Source organism: Capra hircus (assembly GCF_001704415.2).
Source record: "Capra hircus breed San Clemente chromosome X unlocalized genomic scaffold, ASM170441v1, whole genome shotgun sequence".
Taxonomy (NCBI): domain Eukaryota; kingdom Metazoa; phylum Chordata; class Mammalia; order Artiodactyla; family Bovidae; genus Capra; species Capra hircus.
The window spans coordinates 9,795,312-9,818,594 of record NW_017189517.1 but is presented as its reverse complement, the minus strand read 5'-3'; positions in this window follow the sequence as shown (position 1 = coordinate 9,818,594).

Below are 23,283 nucleotides of genomic sequence, written 5' to 3'. Positions count from 1 at the left end.
ATGACTTGGGAAAAACAGGAGATAAACAACATTTGGAATTGAATGAAACTAAAGGAACTACAAGGGCTACCCTGGCGGCTCATATAGTAAAGAGTTTGTCTGCAGTGTGGGAGACCCCGGTTTGATCCCTGGGTCAGGAAGATCCCTTGGAGAAGGGAATAGCAACCCACCCCAGTATTCTCGCCTGGAGAATTCCATGGACAGAGGAGCCTGGTGGGCTACACTGTTGGCAGAAGGAAGATACGTCTTTGCAATGCAGGAAGAAGAGTAAGAGCCCTGTGGCGTTGGTTGGATTTAGAGGTATCAGTATGAAGTCATCCCTAACTCTGTTCACTGAAAGTACCTAAAAGTAGTAACACCCCAGTAGCAATAAGCACAATTAGTGCCAAGTACTTGGTTTCTAAATACCATTTTCCAATAAAAGGAACCAGAGCCTTATGGTGAAATGGCTGGTTTCCATAAGGCTACGGAAACTGGGAGCATCTCATTATGCAAAAAAGTAACACGGTGATGAAACATTCATGGGACATGTCAAAAGGATATAGGGGCTGGCTTTAAGGGCATCTACAACCAAATTGTGGACAATTTTACCACCAAAATGAATCATGAAAGTAACAGATTTAACATATTGAGTAGAGTAGAATCCACAAGTCCAAACTGATACTGAAAACTAAAAGCAAAAACTAATGAATCAGTACAGTAAAAAAGGAGAGAGGGAAAAATGCTTCTTCACCATAAAATGCTCACTAATAAATGTAGTGGGAATAATACAGCTTGAAATCAGTGTTTTGTAATTAACATGGTAATAATTGATTTAGGCAAGAAGCTAAAATCATTGGGTGCAAGTTTGTTGAAGAGAATGAGTTATTTCCCTACAGATTACTTATTAATTATAAAGGGGGAAAAGGTATAACTATGGTGGAGAAATCTGATAGACACCACCTTAATGAAGTAATTAAAGTGAACATCCACCAAAAAGATGGGACAAACGGGTAGCATGTGTTTCCTGCTGAGATGCACTGAGAAAGGCACAGCATCACTTCTGTGGCCCTCCTGATTAAAATGCATCACTTGAATACAGTCATATGGAAACATTAGACAGAACCCAACTGACAGCCACTCTACAATACCACTGACTTGTACTCTTCAAAATGACAATGTGATGAAATATAAAGAAAGGTTGAGGAACTATTCCAGGAAGTTAAAGGGACAGGACAACACAATGCAATGTATGAGCCTGGATTGGAAAATTAATTGCTATAAAGGCCTTAATTGGAAGAACTGTTGAAATTACAATTTGGGATATATGTTAGGTATTTTATCAATGGTAAAGGTCTTGAATTTGATCCTTTTATTGTTGCTATATGAAAAAATTCCTTATTTTTAGTAGATATATGCTGAGGTTTGGGGGTAGTAAAGGGTTATTAATTGCTGCTATTCAATCTTACCATGGTTCAGGCAAAACATAATACATACAGATATTCATGAAGAAGTAAAGCAAATGTAGAAAAATATTGCCAAATTCTTTTTTTAAAGAATTACCATTTACTACTGCGTGCAAATAAATTTGACTGTTTAAGGACGAGTTTCTTGGAAAATATAGTTCTGAAGTTTACTCCAGGAGGGCTTTAAAATATGAATAGCTCTGTTATCATAGGAGAAATTTAGAAGATTCCTAATTTCTTTCTTATGTAAACTCTCCCTGACCATGAAGAAGACACAGAAATGAAGGTCTCATGCCAATGTAAGATACCTATGGAAGTTTCCAGTTTGTCTTTGCACTAGCACATCATTATAATAAACAGACAGACCATCCGACTGAGAGTCAGTGGAGCACGTTATAGTGCCAGCTCTGCCTCTCAGTGCAGTGGGATTTGAGCAAGTCATGTAACTTCCCTGAACTTCCATTTCACCCTGTAAAACACTAGCCCCTCTAAAATGCAGCTAGTGATGTTTGCTTTTCCTACCTCACAGATCTGTAGTGTGAATCAAATAAGCCAACACTGTATGAAATGAAAAGCCCTGGACACATATAAGAAATGCTAGATGAGAATTCAGGGAAGTCCGTGTGCATCTTGGGATTTGACCTGTATTTGTAATTTCTTCTCAACAAATGTCTTCTGTTAAAAATAGTTACATTTAGTTTAGGTTGTGAATTTGAAAAAGGCCAATGGTGGAATTTCCTAAACTTATGTATGTTTGACATTCTCTCTACCTGGAAACACTTTATATAACCAAGGAATTATCTCTTTCTTAAGGATATGTACTCATATGGGTGCATAAATATATAATTACTTCTTAGCTTTAATGATATTTATTTATTAATTTTAATTTAATTAATGATACTTTAAGTTAAGATTCATGATACTTCCAAAGAGCTCTCCTGACCGTCCTGGACCAGGACAGGCAGCCCTACCCCATAGCACTTTGTATTTATTTGTCTCTTTACTCATCTCCTCTCTGCTAGATGTAAACTCTAAGAGGACAGAAACTTGATCTTCCTTGCTCATCATTATAGCTTCACTATCTACATAGTGAGTGAAGTGAATTTGCTCAGTCGTGTTCGACTCTTTGCGACCCCATGGACTGTAGCCTACCAGGCTCCTCCCTCCATGGGATTCTCCAGGCAAGAGTGCTGGAGTGGGTTACCATTTAGGCACTCAATAAATATTTTTGAAAAGCAGCTCTTATTGAAGAAAGATAAACGAATAAAAATCCTTGCTGAAAGGAGAATTGTCTCCTTTCTTCAAGTATTTTTGAGCATGTACAGTGTGCAGTGCCCTGTGCCAAACAATGTCGGGGCAAAAGAGATGATCTATCAATCTCTGACAACTACCCAGCAGCCAGGCTGGGTCATTTTCTCCTCTGGATGCTGGGAAGATTGTTTACAGACTGACTCTGCCACCTTTTGGCTGTACCTAGCAATTGCACCTTCTCTGGCCTCTCCCAGCATTTAGAGAGGAAATGAAATCCTAACTGTTTTCTATAGCCCTAGGGCAGCAGCATCAATCATTCATCCATTCTACAAACATTCCTGTCTCAGGCTAGGTTCTGTGCCAGGCCTAGAGATATAGTGATGGAAAATGGCTCTTGCCCTCAAGGAGTTTACAGTCTGATTTAGGGGGAGAGAGGATAATAAACACATAATTAATTATACAAATGTTGCCATTTCCTTCTCCAGAATTATACAAATAATTACCTACAAATGTGTTCCATACTCTGGCGGAGAAATAAAGCTGCTGTAAGAGCGTCCTAAGTCCTTTTGCTCCATCTTCTTTCTGGAGAGAAAGCTAGCATTGGGAATACAATACATTTTGCCACCCCAACCAGAAAAGCAGGAAGATCAATGCTTAGATCAGATGGAGGTGGAGAACCATTATCAGAATGGCTAGGATGATTTGTCCTGTGGACGGAGGAGCCTGGAAGGCTGCAGTCCATGGGGTCACTGAGGGTTGGACATGACTGAGTGACTTCACTTTCACTTTTCACTTTCATGCATTGGAGAAAGAAATGGCAACCCACTCTAGTGTTCTTGCCTGGAGAATCCCAGGGACGGGGGAACCTGGTGGGCTGCCGTCTCTGGGGTCGCACAAAGTCAGACACGACTGAAGCGACTTAGCAGCAGCAGTAGCAGGATGATGTGTATGGCTTGGATCTTCGTAATACTGAGGCTTACTTTTGTCCAAACCCATAATACCTATGAGGTAGGTATTATTATCGTAAGGACAGTAACGTTGAGGAGTACGAGGTCTGGAAGAGGACTGCCCGCTTTGAACCCAGTGGTGCTGTCATCCAGCCCAGTAGATCTGGGCAATTTACCTAAGTTCTCTATGCCTCCATTTTCTCATCTATAAAGTGGATAGATGTAACCTATCCATTAGAAAAGTAATAAAAAGTCACCTACTTTATAGAGTTAATGTGAATAGTGAATGATTTAATATATGCAAAGTACTTAGAACAATGCCTGGCACATAGAGGGGCTCAACAGGTATTAGGTATCTTTTACAGATGTGAGCATCTGGACTTAATAACTTGTTTAGCCTCCATAGCTGCTGAGTGGTGCAGATGATGAAAACAGGTAGTCTGATTCCTGAGCCTGGCCTGTGCACTTGTCCACTATGCTATTCTGAATAGCCTGTTCCTGGGTACCTTCTATTTTTCTGGCAACTGAAGTCTCAATTGACTCTGCACAGTAATATTCTGCAATTATTTTGCTGAGCCTTGGTCTTAGCTGAACACTGGCAAAAAGTAGCTTTTCAATAGGCACTTGCTATTTCATTCCCCAGGAGAAGATCACACAGGTGCACTGTGGAAGTAATCTCTCCTTTTGATATTGATGGAAGCACTGGAGCAGGGAAGCTTTCAACAACACTATTGTCTGCATGCGATGTCCTTGGGAACATGATGTAGTCATAGTGCAAAGGACAAGAGCTTTAAAGCCAACTAGAAGGAAATGGCAACCCACTTCAGTACTCTTGCCTGGAAAATCCCATGGGCAGGGGAGCCTGGTAGGCTGCAGTCCATGGGGTCGCGAAGAGTTGCACATGACTGAGTGACTTCACTTTCACTTTGCACTTTCATGCACTGGAGAAGGAAATGGCAACCCACTCCAGTGTTCTTGCCTGGAGAATCCCAGGGATGGGGGAGCCTGGTGGGCTGCCATCTATGGGGTCGCACAGAGTCAGACAGCACTGAAGCAACTTAGCAGCAGCAGAAGGAGAAGTGAACAGAAATCCCAGCTCTGTGATTTGACCCCAGGCCAGGCCTTGCTTTTAACTGATCCTCAGTTTCCTCATATTGAAAATAAGAGTGATAATAACTAGCTCACAAGGTTGTTATAAAAGAGTATCTATCTATCTACCTCAAACTTAGCACAGTACTTGAGGTGAAACTTAACAAATGCCAACTCTATCCCATTATGGGAATAGTGGTTGTGAATAAAAAAAGGTGAAGGGACTGGGGAAAATCCAAATGGCAGGCAAGCATAGAAAGCATATGGAAGAACAGAGGGAAAGGGAAAGAAAGGTAGATGTGCTAAGTCGCTTCAGTCATGTCCGACTCTTGCGACTCCATGGACTGTATGTAGCCCACCAGCTTCTCTGTCTGGGAGATGTGAATAATTTCATTCTGGGCTCAGGCCCAAACTCCAGAGTGAGAAATGTCTTCTGAGCAAAAACGCCAACCCCGATTGTTGGTTACTAGAGCCCACATTCCCCACACTGACATCATCATCTGGGATAAATACGCTGATTTAGAGCTGAAGCCCCAGCCACTGCTGCTGCCCCTCTGAGAGGCAGGTTAATGGCAGGATGGAGTGAGTGTCCCCAGCCCATTCCTCTTCTTGCCCTCATAAATGCCAACTCCAGAGGCTCTCTGTTTCTGGAATGAGGGCCACTTGCCTCAGAAATCAAACCAACCTACATTGATATCTTCTGAATATTTTCTTGATCCCTTAGTTATTAGGATGGAGTTGATTCTTGACAAAATTTGCACTGCTCCCTGAGCCACGGCTTGGCTGGTTGAGGCCTGATTAATTTCCACGGCTGAGATGTCTGAGTGTGTTAAGAGAGGCTGAGTTCTAGGCAAACCGGGTTGGACAGGAACTCGCCACTTCGCCCAGAGGTTCAGGGCTCAAAATGCCCAATTTGGAATGATAGAAAGGGGAATTCAAACAAGATCAAAGCTAAGGAGAATAGGTGCTGTGTCAGATGCAGAGCTGGGAGCCAAGTCAGCCAGCTTTTAAGACATCTCAGAAGTGGGAGTTCTGTGATACTTGTTTTCTGAGGTTTGCTGTGAGCTGGAGGCTCCGGTGGTCTCAGTAATGGCAGAGGCTCTTATTCTGAAGCTTCTAGGAAGAGTGTGCCCGGTAAACAGAGCTGCCCCCTCCCAGCAGGGAGCCGGGGCCATGGCCGGAGCATTTGTTGCGGCTCCTCTGTGCGAGCTGCATGGCCACAGCATGTGTGCCCAGTTGCTCAGTTGTATTTCATGGACTGCAGCTGCCAGGCTCCTCTGTCCATGGGATTTTCCTGGCAAGAATACTGCAGTGGGTTGCCGTTTCCTCCTCCAGGGGATCTTCCTGACCCAGGGATGGAACCCGCGTATCATCACAAACACCTGGTTTAAGGGCTTTCAAGATAGGCACATTCACCTATGAGTGCAGCAAGTGAGACCCTGTCTCAAAAGAGCTTGATGCGGGTAATCAAGCATTTGTGGAATACCTGCGATGTGTTGAACATTCTGCTAGGCCTTGTGAGGGATCCAGAAGAAGCATAGGACCTGTCTTTTCCACCCCTATCACCAAGCCTACAAAACAAAGAAACTCACATGTGTCAAAGGGGGGCCTCATGGAATACACTGGGGAATGTGGACCGTAGGGAATAGGACAGATGGTGGAAAGGTTGTTTTAGGGAAAATCAGCCCTTTCTTTCCTTTTGCCCTCAGCCCGCACTGTGTTCCCGGTGTTCACGTAGGAATTGCTAGTGCAGAACTGATCACCCTCCAGTTCTCACTCTGGGTCTCTCTCCATGTACTCATGGACCAGATGCCTTCCATTTTGTGCCTCTGAAATCTTCAAGGGACTGGTAATTGTCTGTTGGTTCTTTTGCAGCCAGCAAGGAGGTGAAAGAAGGAAAAAACAATCACTGCAGCAGGGTTTCATGGGTTTCATAGGCCAGTCCTGGAAATGGGGGTAGTTCACCTCTGCTCACGTTCCACCAGCCAGAACTCAGTCATATGCCCTTGTATATGGCACAGAAGGCTGGGAGATGGAGTCTGGCTGTATGCCCAGTGAGAAGAGAACACAGGCCCTCAGGGCTCCTTCCATGTGCCCCGACCACTGTAATCTGTTCTTCCACCATGCTAAGGTCCTTCTCCTCTGAGGTCTTCACAATCACTGTTCTTCTGCTTTTTATAAAGATCCCGCATGCTGCAACTAAGACCTGACACAGCCCAATAAATAATAAATACTAAAAATAGATACCCCCCTGCTTGTCAGTTGACTCGCTTGAGCAGTGAGGAAATCCATGTCTCAGATGAGAAACACTGTGAATCTTGAACTGCAGTAGATAAGTTAAATTGCCTTTGATGGCTTCTCCTTGGTTTAAACTCAGGTGTCTTGGGATTTAGCCCTGGTCCTTTCTTTGGTTCCTTTGTCATCACCCTCACTTTCTCCCTAGTTTCTCCCATCCAGCCCCTGGCTTAAATTACTATCTAAATGCTGATAACGCCCAAATTGATATCTCCAGCCCAGATCACACCTTTGAGCTCCATGCTCCAAATCATGTCTGCTTATTTGACATCTCCACTTGGGATATCCAAAGGATATCTCAAACTTCACAAAGGAAAGGCAGAACTTTTGATCTCTGTTCTCTCCCCTCCAAACCTGCTCTTCCCTCAGCCTTTGTCAATTCAGCAAATGGCATTACAAGGCACATAGTTTCTCAGACCCCTAAATCCAGGCGATTTCCCTAATTCCCCTACCCTCACTCCATATCTGAACTACCATCACACCCTGCCAGGATATCTTCAACGTCTGCCTGGAATCAGTGTACTCCTCACCTTCTCATTTGCCACTGTCCTAATTGAAGCCTGCATCTCCTCCTGCTTAGACAATGGCAACAGTCCCAGCTGGTCCCACCGCCTCCACTCTTGGAGCAGCTGGAATTATTCTTTTCTGTTGTTGTTCTTTTATAAAATATTTTAAGAGCAATCTTTTTAAAATGTGCTTCAGTGAACCCTCAGGTACTGAACCACAGGGTTGGAGATATCAGGATGAACTCATATTTAGTTTACTATAGATACAGATAGATAAATAATTATTGATGTGTATATATGTGGGTTACTACACATATCTCATATATTTCCTAGCTATGTCAACTAAGAGGGCCTGGGAGCAATGAAACCCTACTAACAGAGCATCCAGTGCAGAAATCTTGGTTTCTAATACTATTTTTCAATAAAAGGAACCAGGCTCCTTGGAGAAATGGCTGATTCTAGGACTGAAAAGGAAATATGCAAGATGAGCACAGAGCAACTGATAGTACCGCAGAGTAAGAAAATATTTTTTTTTTAAAGAAAAAAAAATGGATAGGGGTAAGTCAAAGGAATATAGGAGCTCACCTGACAAAGGTCCCAATGGTCAAACCTGGAATAATTTCAATAATAAAATAAAGAATTTAACATTTGGGTAACTCAAAGTATAAAATAAGTACCCATGGCTCTCAAGTGATATAAATGATTGGAAAAATCAATCAATCAACACATGTTCCTTACAGAAGAATTTGAAATAATATATGTAGATGCTTCCTCATCTAGGAGGTGAAGCTTGATTCCCTTTCCCCATCTCCTTGAGGAGGGGCTAGACTTAGTGACTTGCTTCCAAAGGACGAAGTATGGAAAAGGAAAATAATAACTTTATATTGGAGAAACCCGGCAGACAGCACCTTAACAAAGTGACGAAGGTTAATATTAACAGTAATATCATGTGGATATCAGGTACTCTTGGTATTGAGACAGTCAATTCCTAGGTAGGTTGATAAGAAGTCCAGGGTCCCCGAGGAGGAGAAAGGGGTCTGGGGCTCTCAAGAAGAAAAGGACAAATGTTTTTTTTTTTCTTCTACATTGCTTTGTGTTAGTCAATATAACAATATATCTTGCTCAGGGACATGTTTCTCCTTAACAAGAACCTTCTGACTGATCTTGTTGTCTTAAGATGTATGTTGTGGGAGTGGGTCTGGTAAAAGCATATAAGGCCTTGATAAGACTAGCGAGGGGGGCGCTCTCCGGCCCCCTTCTGATGTCTGTGTCAGAAACTTTCTCTGTCCCTTTTCTTATTTTAATAAAACTCTGCTGCATGAAAGCTCTTGAGTGATCAAGCCTGGTCTCTGGTCCCGAAGCAAAATCTTCTTCGGAGATCACAAATCCGACACAGTTCACCATAAGCTATAATATGATGGGATGAAAAGAGCACATCATCTCTGTGGCAATCTTTCCAAACACCTATCACCTGAGTCTAGCCATCAGAGAAAAATATCAGACAAACCTAGACTTGGGGGTGTACTACAGAATACAGAGTACCTAACCAGTAGTCTTCAAAATCAGTAAGGTCATGAAAAACGAAAGGCTGAGAAATTATCACAGACCAGGAAAAACAGGGCAGACATGTTGACTAAATGCAATGTGGTATCCTGGGTTAGATCCTAGAACAGAAAAAGAACATTAATGGGGAAACTGATGAAGTCCAAATAGAGTCTTGGGGTTAGTTAACATTTGTGTACCAGTGTGAATTTATTAGTTCTGAGAAATATACCATGGTATTTTAAGATGTTAACAATGGCGAATATTGGATGAAGAGTAGAGAAACCCTGTACAATCTTTGTAACTTTCCTGTGAATCTAAAATTATTCCAAAATAAGGTTTAATTTTAAACTATTAAACCAGAGGACTTCTCTGGTGGTACAGTGGATGGGAGTCTGCCTGGCAATGCAGGGGACACAGGTTCATTTCCTGCTCTGGGAAGATCCCACATGTATTGGGGCAACTAAAGCCGACGTGCTACACTACTGAACCCGAGCGATGCAGCTGTCGAGCCCATGTGCCGCAACTACTGAAGCCTGTGCTCTGCAACCAACAGTAGCCCCCACTCACTGCAACTAGAGAAAGCCTACCTGCAACAGCGAAGACCCAGTGCAACCAAAAATCAGCCAGTTCAGTTGCTCACTCATGTCCAGCTCTTTGCGACCCCATGGACTGCAGCACGCCAGGCCTCCCTGTCCATCACCAACTCCCGGAGCTTGCTCAAACTCATGTCCATCGAGTTGGTGATGCCATCCAACCATCTCATCCTCTGTCGTCCTCTTCTCCTCCTGCCTTCAATCTTCCCCAGTATCAAGTCTTTTCTAATGAGTCAGTTCTTCACATCAGGTGGCCAAAGTATTGGAGATTCAGCTTCAGCACCAGTCCTTGCAATGAATATTCAGGACTGATTTCCTTTAGGATGGACTGGTTGGATCTCCTTGTGGTCCAAGGGACTCTCAAGAGTCTTCTCCAATACCACAGTTCAAAAGCATCAATTCTTTGGTGCTCAGCCTTCTTCACAGTCCAACTCTCACATCCAAACATGACTACTGGAAAAACCATAGCTTTGACTAGATGGACATTTGTTGGCAAAGTAATGTCTGTGCTTTTTAATAGGCTGTCTAGGTTTGTCATAGCTTTTCTTCCAAGGAGCAAACGTCTTTTAATTTCAGATGGCTTCAGTCACCATCTGCAGTGATTTTGGAGCCCAACAAAATAAAATCTGTCACTGTTTCCATTGTTTCCCTATCTATTTGCCGTGAAGTGATGGGACCAGATGCCGTGATCTTTGTTTTCTGAATGTTGAGTTTTAAGCCAATTTTTTTATTCTCCTCTTTCACTTTCATCAATAGGCTCTTTAGTTCCTCTTTGCTTTCTGCCATAAGGGTGGTATCATCTGCGTATCTGAGGTTATTGATGTTTCTCTTGGAAATCTTGATTCCAGCTTGTGCTTCATCCAGCCTGGCATTTCACGTGATGTTCTCTGCATAAAAGTTAAATAAGCAGGGTGACAATATACAGCCTTGACATACTCCTTTCCCTATTTGGAACCAGTCCATTGTTCCATATCCAGTTCTAACTATTGCTTCTTGACCTTCATACAGGTTTCTCAGGAGGCAGGTAAGGTATTCTGGTATCTCTTTCAGAATTTTCCACAGTTTATGGTGATCCACATAGTCAAAGGCTTTGGCATAGTCAATAAAGCAGAAATAGATGTTTTTTCTGGAACTCTCTTGCTTTTTCTATGATCCAACGGATGTTGGCAATTTGATCTCTGGTTCCTCTGCCTTTTCTAAAACCAGCTTGAATGTCTGGAAGTTCACAGTTCATATACTGTTGAAGCCTAGCTTCGAGAATTTTGAGCATTACTTTGCTAGCATGTGAGATGAGTGCAATGTGCTATGGTAATTTCAACATTCTTTGGCCTTGCCTTTCTTTGGGATTGAAATGAAAACTGACCTGTTCCAGTCCTGTGGTCACTGCTGAATTTTCCAAATTTGCTGGCGTATTGAGTGTAGCATTTTAAAAGCATCACTTTAAAGTGCAGCACTTTAACAGGTCTTGAAATAGCTCAGCTGGAATTACATCACCTCCACTAGCTTTGTTTGCAGTAATGCTTCCTAAGGCCCACTTGACTTCACACTCCAGGATGTCTGGCTCTAGGTAAGTGAGCACACCATTGTGGTTATCTGGGTCATTAAGGTATCTGAGTCATTTTGTATCTATAATAAAACTCAAACTCTTTATGAGACCCAAAAGGCCCTCTCCAAATACACCACGTGCCATTTTTCCCCTTAATTACTTTACTCCAGCAACACAAGACTTCTGACATTTCCTAAAACACACCATCCTTCCTAAAAACCCCCTTTTCATTCTAAACTATGGGCAATTAATGAAATTAAAGAGAGAGAAACAATCAATAGATAAGGTGAAAAAATTAATGGATGAATGAATAAGAAGCAATATCTTATTTCAACTTCTAATACTACTTGTAATGAGACTCGATTTTCTGAATCAGATACACTGTGCCAGTTTGTTATTTAAAATGCTTTCAATTCACTCACTCATTTGTGTCTATTTGTGACCCCACCGGCTGCAGCATGCCAGGCTTCCCTGTCCATCACTAATTCCCGAAGCTTACTCAAACTCATGTCAGTGATGCCATCCAACCATCTCATCCTCTATCATCCCCTTCTCCTCCTGCCTTCAATCTTTCCCAGCATCAGGATCTTTTCCATTGAGTCAGTTCTTTGCATTGGGTGGCCAAAGTGAATGCTTTATTCATAAGAAGGCTTGTACCTTTGGATATTCTCACTACTCCATTTTCCCAGGCTTCAGTAAAGAAAATTCCTAACTTTCTGCTCTGGAAGTCTTCAGTGTTGGTAGCACGGTCCATTTTCACAGAGTAACACCACTATCTGCTGGCCTTCTGAAATATTGCCACTGCAGACCGAGGAGTTTCTGCAGAGGTAAGATGGCTCCAAGCCTAGCCTAGGTAAGATGGCTCCACGCCTAGCCTAGGTAAGATGGCTCCACGCACCCACCGCCCCCACCACCAAAGAGCCAGTTCCAGAGGCAAAGCCTCATCCTGGTCTGTCTATAATCAAGAGCCTGCTTCACTGGGAGCCCCAGTGAATCTAGCCTCTCCCAGGTCTCTGATACTGCCACTTCACAAGCCTATTTTAGCTTGGATCACACGATGCCTTAGAACTATCCTATCTAACAGACTTTCCCCTCTGAGCACAGGGGTTGTTTCTTATCACCATTTGATCCCACATACCATCACGGTGTCTGGCATATAGTAGACCCTCAATAAAGCTTTGGCTTGAACTGAAATTTTGCATAAAGGACAGAGTATCCCAAGTTGCTTAAAACTATGCATTAACTACCTGGTGAGACTTTGGCTTGTGTCACAGCTGCTTTTGTGAAATAAAGATTGCCTGTTTCTTTTCATGATTAGTTTAAAGCAGCTTTAAACAGAGATTTAAATGAGTTTTCTCACTATGGCAATGGTCTTGCTTTAATCCTTGAGCAGTAAAACTTTTTTTAATGACTGTGAATGCTTATGTGAAATTGTGATCATCTGATTGTCAATGATAAAGAGAACGTAATGATGTTGTGCACCAAATGCTAGTTCAAGAATAATGAGTAATTACATTCAGGGAAGCTCCTTTCCTTTCCTAATGGGATTAGCCATACACATGCATTCTAGACACGTGGAGAGAGAATACATTTGTGTAACCATTATGCTCTTCAAAGTAGTTTCACATATGTTGTTTCATTTCAGTCTCACAACCTCTTTCTGAGTTTGGCAGAGGAGCTATCATTTCCATGTACCAATTAGGACACTGTTACAGAGAGCTTAAGCAACACAGCCAAGGTGACCCTGTAAATTAGCATCAGAGCCAGGACAGAGCCCTGTGGGTCCCTTTTCTCCTCCAGGAGGCACATGAATGGGTGCTTCCTGCTTCAACCGTATTCATTCTTCAGAGAGCAACATTTAGACCAAAACATTCTGTGCTAACATGTTAGAGCTTTATATGCACCGGAAACCTCCTTCCCAGTGGGTCCATTTTCCATGGGGAAAGGAAATCTTAGGCCCACCAGCCAGATTCTTCAGGGTCAATGAATGCTGTTTCCATTGCTGTTGTTTGGAATTCAGATGGATCTGCGACTGTTCTTCCTGAGATAACTGATTTGTGGAGGAATGGCAGCCCAAGGTCTGTTGTCCCAGGTTGCTCCTTCCTTTGTTAGAAGGATTGCAGGATGAATGCTGCGCGGGTTGCTCTGGGAAGGCAGACAAGCTGATGCAACCCTTCCTACAGCCTTTGGAGCTTCCAAGAGGGAAAGAAAAAGCGAAGACTTTTACATTTGTTTAGGTTGTTTGTATAGAATCCAGGAGTTTGCAAGGACCTTATGCATTACTTAGCCCTTTTTACCCATGGGGAGACTGAGTCCCCAGGAGGGGAAGTGACTTGCTCAAGGTCACACAGACAGTGGCTGAGCCAGGACTACAATTCTATAATAGCCTATTTCCAGCCCAGTGATCACTCCTTTAATTGCAGCTGAAATCAGAGTCAGCTCCCTTTATACTGTGTTGTGTATTATATACTATATATGTATATATAATACATAGTATGTATATTATAATATTAATACAAATGGCTAACTTCTACTGAGCACATGCTGTGTTTCAAGCACCGTGCTAAGTGCCTTATATGTATTGTCTCTCATGTTTAAACTGCTTCTTTTTCAAAATAAATAGCAAACCAGCACTAATTAATAGTTTCTTTTTTCCTCCCCAGAGGAAAATACGGAAACCTTAACTGAACATTGGTTTTTACCACCCTATGACGGCTCCTCTTGGGGTTTGGTTCTGTGGGGTGCTCCCTTCAGGCCTTGTTTAGTTTTCTCTTTCACCAAGCTATCTCTATGGTTGTTATTAAATTTTATCAATAGGAAAACAAGATTCTAACCTTTCAAATATATCCCAGTTGTCTTTTGAGCTGGGTTTTTTAATCTACAGAAACAAAATGCAGTCAAATGACCCAATTTTCCTCAAGTATTTTTTCCTTCTCATATAGTGTCCCTTCATTGCATTTTGAGAAGACTATTTTCCCTTAATAAATATCATCTCTTCTATCCCCTGTAATTTCCTTCTCTGCTTTTGAACGGCTTTCTAGAGGAGCCTTCTTTTCAAGCACAATGGCCTTGGCCTTTCTAGGGAAGACAAAGGGCTAAATTAAAGGCACAGCTGGTAACTTGCTACTGGCTGGGGTGGAGAGAGTTATTTAGTATTCATTCATTTACCTCTGCCCAGTTGGCTTTTGTCTCTCTCTTTTCTCATCCCCTGAACGCTGAAAGTAAAGAATCACCAGGTTCTTCATTGTATGCTCAGCAGCTGGGGCTATAGCAAATGCCTTCCTGGAATTGTCCCCTTTTGGACCAAAGGTGAGTAAGCCCAGAACCAGGATCTCAAGCAAGATCAGAGGAAATCCAGAGTGTAAATATCAATGTCCAATTACACTTGCAAATGTCTTACAAATTCCACACCTAATTTTCTACCTCTATGAATAGCATTATTTTGTTTAGTTGAGAGAAAATTTACATTGTGAATACATTATTATGACTCAGTTCAGTTGAAGAGAAATCCTTCACTTGTTCAATCATCCATTTGTTCATTCATTCATAGAACATTTACCATATTCTAGGCGCTGTGTTAACGCCTTGGGTAGTCAGAGATGAATCATATAGTCTCTGCTTTTGAGAAGTCATAGTTTCACTGGGGCAACAGCTATTTAGTTAGGTTTTGATACAGTATGGAAAGTGTGATGATGAAAGGGGCAAAGATGAGAAATGGTTGAGCTACTGTATTTTGATAAATTAGGGGTGTGTAAGGTGCAATTTACAAAAGCTAAATGAGCTAAAGTTGAGAATATTTAGATGATCTCTTGCCTTCTCCCTTCCTTTCCGCCCCTGCTCCCTTTGGGCTGTTTTAGAGCAACCATACTTACAAGAAGGATTATCTATCCTGAGATAGACTTGCCAAGAGATTGAAAAATCAACATTTTAATAGAAAAATTTTCATACCTTTTCCGAAAATGTTCACCTGCCCTCTTGATGCTCCAAAATGCTAGAACCATACTTTTTTGGGGTCATTGGGCAATATTTATAGTTTAGAGAAATATAAGATGAGGGCTGTTATGAATTCCGATGTTATTAAAATTTGCATTTCAGTTCAGTTCAGTTCAGTCACTCAGTCATGTCCGATTCTTTGCGACCCCATGAATCGCAGCACACCAGGCCTCCCTGTCCATCACCAACTCCCGGAGTTCACTCAGACTCACGTCCATTGAGTCAGTGATGCCATCCAGCCATCTCATCTTCTGTTGTTCCCTTCTTCTCCTTCCCTCAATTCCTCCCAGCATCAGAGTCTTTTCCAATGAGTCGACTCGGTGGCCAAATAGCCTAAGGACTGTCTGATCCTGGAAACAGGTGTTGGTGTTTCAGAGTGTGAAGTAGGAAGAAGAGGCTGCTTTGGGAGACTCAATGATCTCAGAATTGAGTCATAGGCATCAAGTCTCCAGATATAAACAAAAGAGACAATAAAAACAGAAAATATTTTCAAAACTTTACTAATACTAGAAAAATGTTAGAATACTAGAAAAAAAATTCTAAGCTGCCTGGGAATGTTTAGTCATGTGAAGTTATCAGTGTTATTGCATGATATTTATTGGGTTTTTTAAATTTTTTATTGAATAATAATACAAGCATATGGTGTGTCAACCACTTGGTATCCCTTTCTTTTTTTTTAACATTTTATTTATTTATTTATTTATTTTGATATTCCTTTCTTGAAGCAACTGCTGTCATCAATTTCTTATGTATTTTCTTAAAGACATTCTATATATCTACAAGCACATATATAAGCATGCATATGAAATTATGATAATTATTCTTCCTATGGCTATGCAGTTGTCCAAATAAGTTTTACTAATGAATCTGTGTTTTTCCCACTGATATAAATAGTAACTTTATCAAATATGAAACTCCCACATGTGTTTACATCTATTTCTGGATTATGTTTTAGTTAATCAACATGACTGTCAATACATGTGCCAGTACCACACTGTCTTAATTATCATAGACAGACTTATAATGCATTTTAATAGATTCTATGAGTAATCCCGTTCTAATTACTTTTCTTTTTTTTTAGAAGTTTCAACACTATTCTGAGTTCCTTTTATTTCCTTTTATTTTTGGTAATTCTTTTCTGTAGAAGCCAACCATTAAACTTGCTATACACCTTTGAAAGTCTTTTATTATTATGTGTGTGGCAAAACCAATACAATATTGTAAAGTAAAACAAAATAATAATGATAAATATTTTTTAAAAATTCTATTTTTGGAAAACATACTGTTAAAAATAAAGCACGCTTTCTGGCAAAAAAAAAAAAAAGAGAGAGAGAGCAAGAAACTGACCATGATTTTCCTGCCACTCTGTGATCATAGAGGCCCGGCATTCCCATAAACGTGACCAATTTCAGAATTCAGTTGAGTCAAATAGAGATAAAATGTATTGTGATAATCTCCGTAGTTCATAAAAATGTTTATGAATCCAACATCAATAGGCCTTTGTTCTGCTTCTAGCCATACCAGTTATTAACTGGGAGACCACAATTATTTTACTTAAGGATTCAGTTGTCTTGTTGTAGAAAGTCCAATTCCAAAATTTTTTATGTTACCAAGTACACAATTAGTAAAAGGAAATTTTTAAAAGTTCCCAAGAAAGAATATTCATAATGTTAGGACTATTATCCACTAATTCTAGTCATTTAGTGTTTCTATTCTCTTTCAAACCTTCTGATAAGTAAGTTTAAGTTAAGTGTTTCTATGGAGTTGACACACTCCTTTAAAACATTTGCTAAACTCCTTTTTTAACAAAGAGAGCACAAACCTCAATCACAGAAAGTGAACCAAAATGAACACATGGATCACAGCCTGTGTAACGCAATGAAGCTATGAGCCATGCCATGCAGAGCCACCAAAAACAGACGGGTCATGATGGTGAGTTCTGACAAAGTGTGGTTCAATGGAGAAGGGAATGGCAGACAACTCCAGTATTCTTGCCTCAAGAACAACATGAACAGTATGAAAGGCAAAAATGACACTGGAAGATGAGGATCCCCACCCAGGTCAATATGTGTCCCATATGCTACTGGGAGAGAGTGGAGAAATAGCTCCAGAAAGAATGAAGAGGCTGGGTGATAGCAGAAATGACTCTCAGTTATAGATATGTCTGGTGGTAAAGTAAAATCTGATGCTGTAAAGAACAATATTGCATCAGTTCAGTTCAGTCACTCAGTTGTGTCCGACTCTTTGCGACTCCATGAATCACAGCACACCAGGCCTCCCTGTCCATCACCAACTCCCGGAGTTCACTCAAACGCATGTCCATTGAGTCGGTGATACCAGCTAGCCATCTCATCCTCTGTGGTCCCCTTCTCCTTCTGCCCCCAATCCCTCCCAGCATCAGAGTCTTTTCCAGTGAGTCAACTCTTCGCATGAGGTGGCCAAAGTATTGGAGTTTCAGCTTCAGCATCAGTCCTTCCAATGAATATTCAGGACTGATTTCCTTTAGGATGGACTGGTTGGATCTCCTTGCAGTCTGAGGGACTCTCAAGAGTCTTCTCCAACACCACAGTTCAAAAGCATCAATTCTTTGGTGCTCAGCTTTCTTCACAGTCCAACTCTCACATCCATACATGACCACTGGAAAAACCATAGCCTTGACTCGATGGACCTTTGTTGGCAAAGTAATGTCTCTTTTTTTAAATATGCTGTCTAGGTTGGTCATAATTTTCCTTCCAAGGAGTAAGTGTCTTTTAATTTCATGGCTGCAGTCACCATCTGCAGTGATTTTGGAGCCCCCCAAAATAAAGTCTGCCACTGTTTCCACCGTTTCTGATCTATTTCCCATGAAGTGATGGGACCAGATGCCATGATCTTCGTTTTATGAATGTTGAGCTTTAAGCCAACTTTTTCACTCTCCTCTTTCACTTTCATCAAGAGGCTTTTTAGTCCCTCTTCACTTTCTGCCATAAGGGTGGTGTCATCTGCATATCTGAGGTTATTGATATTTCTCCCGGCAATCTTGATTCCAGCTTGTGCTTCCTCCAGCCCAGCGTTTCTCATGATGTACTCTGCATATAAGTTAAATAAGCAGGGTGACAATATACAGCCTTGATGTACTCCTTTTCCTATTTGGAACCAGTCTGTTGTTCCATGTTCAGTTCTTACTGTTGCTTCCTGACCTGCATATAGGTTTCTCAAGAGGCAGGTCAGATGGTCTGGTATTCCCATCTCTTTCAGAATTTTCCACAGTTTATCGTGATCCACACAGTCAAAAGCTTTGGCATAGGAACCTGGAATCTCAGGTCCATGAATCAAAGTAAACTGGATGTGGTCAAGCAGGAGATGGCAAGAGTGAACACTGACATTTTAGGAATCAGTGAACTAAAATTGACAAGAATGGATGAATTTAATTCAGATGATCATTATATCTATTACAGTGGGCAAAAATCCCTTAGAAGAAATGGAGTACCCCTCATAGTCAACAAAAGAGTCCAAAATGCAGTGCTTGAGTGCAGAAAAACAGAATGATCTCTGTTCGTTTCCAGGCAAACCATTGAATATCACAGCAATTCAAGTCTATGCCCCAATCACTAATGCTGAAGAAGCTGAAATTGAAAAGACCTTATAGAACTAACAGCAAAAAAAAAAAAATGTCCTTTTCATTATAGTGGCTCAGTCATGTCTGAGTTTTTGTGACCCCATGAACTGTAGCCCGCCAGGCTCCTCTGTCCATGGGGTTTTCCAGGCAAGAATATTGAAGTGGGTTGCCATTCCATCACAGGGGATTGGAATGCAAGAGTATAAAGTCAAGAGATACCTGGAGTAACAGGTAAGTTTGGTCTTGGTGTACAAAATGAATCAGGGCAAAGGCTAACAGAATTTTGTCAAGAGAACACACTGGTCATAGCAAGCACCCTCCTCCAACAACATAAGAGACAACTCTACACATGGACATCACCAGATGGTCAATACTGAAATCAAATTGATTATATTCTTTGCAGCCAAAGATGGAGAAGCTCTATATAGTCAGCAGAAACAAGACCTGGAGCTGACCATGAGCTCCTTATTGCAAAATTTAGTCTTAAATTGAAGAAAGTAGGGAAAATCACTAGACCATTCAGGTATGACCTAAATCAAATCCCTTATGATTATACAGTGTAAGTGACAAATAGATTCAAGGGAGTAGATCTAGTAGCAGAGTGCCTGAAGAACTATGGATGGAGGTTCATGATTTTGTACAGGAGACAGTAACAAAAGCCATCCCCAAGAAAAAGAAATATAAGGAAGCAAAATGGCTGTCTGAGAAGGCCTTACAAATAGCTGTGAAAAGAAGAGAAGCGAAAGGCAAAGGAGAAAAGGAAAGATATACCCATTTGAATGCAGAGTTCCAAAGAATAGCAAGGAGAGATAAGAAAGCCTTCCTCAGTGATCAGTGCAAACAAATAGAGGAAAACAATAGAATGGGAAAGACTAGAGATCTCTTCAAGAAAATTAGAGATACCAAGGGAATATTTCATGCAAGTATGGGCTCAATAAAGGACAGAAATGACAAGGACCTAACAGAAGCAGAAGAGATTAGGAAAAGGTGGCAAGAATACACAGAAGAACTATACAAAAAAGTTTTAATGACCCGGATAACCACAATGCTGTGGGCACTCACCTAGAGCTAGAAATCCTGGAGTGTGAAGTCAAGTGGGCCTTAGGAAGCATTACTGTGAACAAAGCTAGTGGAGGTAATGGAAATCCAGCTGAGCTTTTTCAAATCCTAAAAGATGATACTGGTAAAGAGCTGCACTCAACATCCCAGCAAATTTGGAAAACACAGTAGTGGCCACAGGACTCTAAAATGTCAGTATTCATTCCAATCCCAAAGAAAGGCAATGCCAAAGAATGTTCAAATTACCATATAATTGCACTCATTTCACATGCTAGCAAGGTAATATTCAAAATCCTTCAAGCTAGGCTTCTATAGTATGCGAACTGAGAACTTCCAGATGAACAAGCTGTATTTAGACAGGCAGAGGAACCAGAGATCAAATTGCCAACATCTGTTAGATCATAGAAAAAGCAAGGGAATTCCAGAAAAGCATCTACTTCTGCTTTATTGACTATGCTAAAGCCTTTGACTGTGTGGATCACAACAAACTGTGGAACATTCTTCAGAAGATGAGAATACCAGACCATGTTACCTGTCTCTCGAGAAACCTGTATGCAGGTCAAGAAGCAACAGTTAGAACCAGGCATGGGACAATGGACTAGTTCAAAATTGGGAAAGGAGTACGTCCAGGTTGTATACTGTCACCCTGCTTATTTAACTTATATGCAGAGTATATTATGCAAAATGCAGGGTTGGATGAATCACAAGCTGGAATCATGATTGCCGGGAGAAATATCAACAACCTCAGGTATGTAGATGATACCACTCTGATAGTAGAAAGCAAAGAAGAACTAAAGAGCCTATTGATGAAGGTGAAAGAAATTTTAAACTGGCTTAAAAGTTAGCATTCAAAAAAACTAAGGTCATGGAATCTGGTCCCATCACTTCATGGCAAATAGATAGGGAAGCAATGGAAACAGTGACAGACTTTATTTTCTTGGGCTCCAAAATCATTGTGGATGGTGACTGCAGCTATGAAATTAAGATGCTTGCTCCTTGGAAGAAACGCTATGACAAACCTAGACAGCATATTAAAAAGCAGAGACACCACTTTACTGGCAAAGGTCCATATGGTCAAAGCTGTGGTTTTTCAAGTAGTTATGTAGGGATGTGAGAGTTGGGCCTTAAAGACAGCTGAGCACCAATGAATTGATGTTTTCAAACTGTGGTGCTGGAGAAGACTCTTGAGAGTCCCTTGGATTGCAAGGAGATCAAACCAGTCCATCCTAAAAGAAATCAACCCTGATTATTCTTTGGAAAGGCTGATGCTGAAGCTGAAACTCCAATGCTTTGGCCACCTGATGTGAAGAGCCATTTCATTGGAAAGACCCTGATGCCGGGAAAGATTGAGGGCAAGAGGGGAAGGGGGTGACAGAGGATGAGATGGTTAGATAGCATCACCGACTCAATGGACATGAGTTTGAGCAAACTCAGGGAGATAGTGAAGGACACAGAAACCTAGGGTGCTGTAGTCCATGGGGTCACAAAGAGTCAGACACTATTTAATGACTGAATAACAGCAAAGCAAACCTCAGTTCAGTGCCTCTAGCAAGCAGTGGTCCTTAGCTAAATTAAGAGTGTTTTGTGATTGTATTAATTTTTATGGATTAACATTCTTATGTATTAACATTTTTATGTATTAACATTTATTGTATGTATTTTTATGTATTAACATTCTATTTATGGAAAGAGACTAATTTTCCACTCTCTATACTGACCAAGTTTCCTTTTAAAATAAATGTATTTAACTATTAAGAAAGTGAGTCAAGTTCTAGAAAAACACTAGTTAAATAATAATGCAGATGATATACATATAGTAAAAATCACAAAGGTGATTTGGGAATAATTGAAGTTTGGTAAACAATGGATTATGTGATTGAGGTACAGAGTGGCTAGGTATTCACCAAATCCATTGTTTTTATTGGCCATATAGGAAGATTCATTTTCTAGCTTCCCTGAAAATGAGGTTAGGGCTAGGTGACTGAGTGCTGGTCCACGTAATGTGGGTGAAGGCACTGTGCGCCACTTTCAGGTCTGACTCTGGAAACATCCCATGTGTTTCTCTGCTTATCCTCTCTTCCCTTGTTGCCAACCAGTTGCTGAGTATCCAGTGGAAGAGTCTGAGGCCACAGAGGATGGCAAAAGCAGGAGATGCAAAGAGCCTGGATCCCTGAATCTCCATTGGGAGGGGAGCTGTCCTGGAGAGATGTCAGGAACATCTCACAAAAGAGAAATACCCTTTTAGTGTGTTAAGTCACTGAGATTTGGAAATTATTTCTTACAGCTATACAAGTTAGTGTACTCTAACACAACCATCTTTTTTTTCTTTCTTTTTTTTTTTTTTTTTTTGAGGAAGCTGGGAATAATACTTTATTTTTTTTAACATGCCACATGGCTTATGTGATCCTAGTTCCCTGACCAGGGTCAAACCCGGGCCCTCAGCAGTGAAAACATGAGGTCCTAACTACTGGACCTCCAGGGAAGCTCCCACAGTGATCTTTGAGGACTTCAGTACTCAGAACAATGACTTGCGCATAGGGAGGCACTTGGTACATGTATGTTGAATAAGTTAATTTTATCCCATTTTAATCTACCTTTATTCATAATTCATCATTCAGATGGTAATGTTTTTAGGTATAGGATTGAAGTTTCAGCCCAAGTCCCAAGCATTGTCTTGTGACACACTAGATAGCTCCAGTAATCTTAGATGACCTTACCATTTTCAAAATAAAATTGATTTTAATCACTGTTTTAAAATATATGCCCTATAATACCTTTAGGACCGAGGTAGATGGGATTGAAAATCAGGTACGCTAGTGCCCAGAAGATTAGGAATCTCTGCCTTAGAATATGGAGATGAATTCAATGTTCTCGTAAGATTTCAAAGACTTTGAATGATTTAGAGTCTACTCTAAACTAGACCATCCCTCTGCCTCCAGAGGGAACTGTTTTTCACCCTCACAGACACAATAGCTGTTTGTACCTGATAAAATAACAACAGCAAGCCTCCTGAGGTGGGGTTTCCCTTAGGTATTGTGTTCTGGGGTCTTAGAACTTTCATATTCAGGAAGCTCTTCTTTGGGGAGGATCAAATAAAATATTATATGTTAGAGTTTTTTGTTAAACATTAAAGTACTATACAACTATAACATTATTGTTAGCCATTGTTCTACCATTAAAGCCCATTTCCTCTTCTTTTGCCTTCTTAGTCAGGTAACATACTTTACCAATCGGCCACTGAAAAGAATGTCGCTTGAAAGGCAAATTAGAAATATCTACATTGCAGATGTAAATATCCAAGTACTTGAATTAGATGTTATGTTCCAGAAATAGGTTCTGTAAATTAGAATTGAAAAATCAGGGCTAGTTTTCCTACAGAAAACATGTTATTGGAGATAATTCTGAGCCTCATTTTC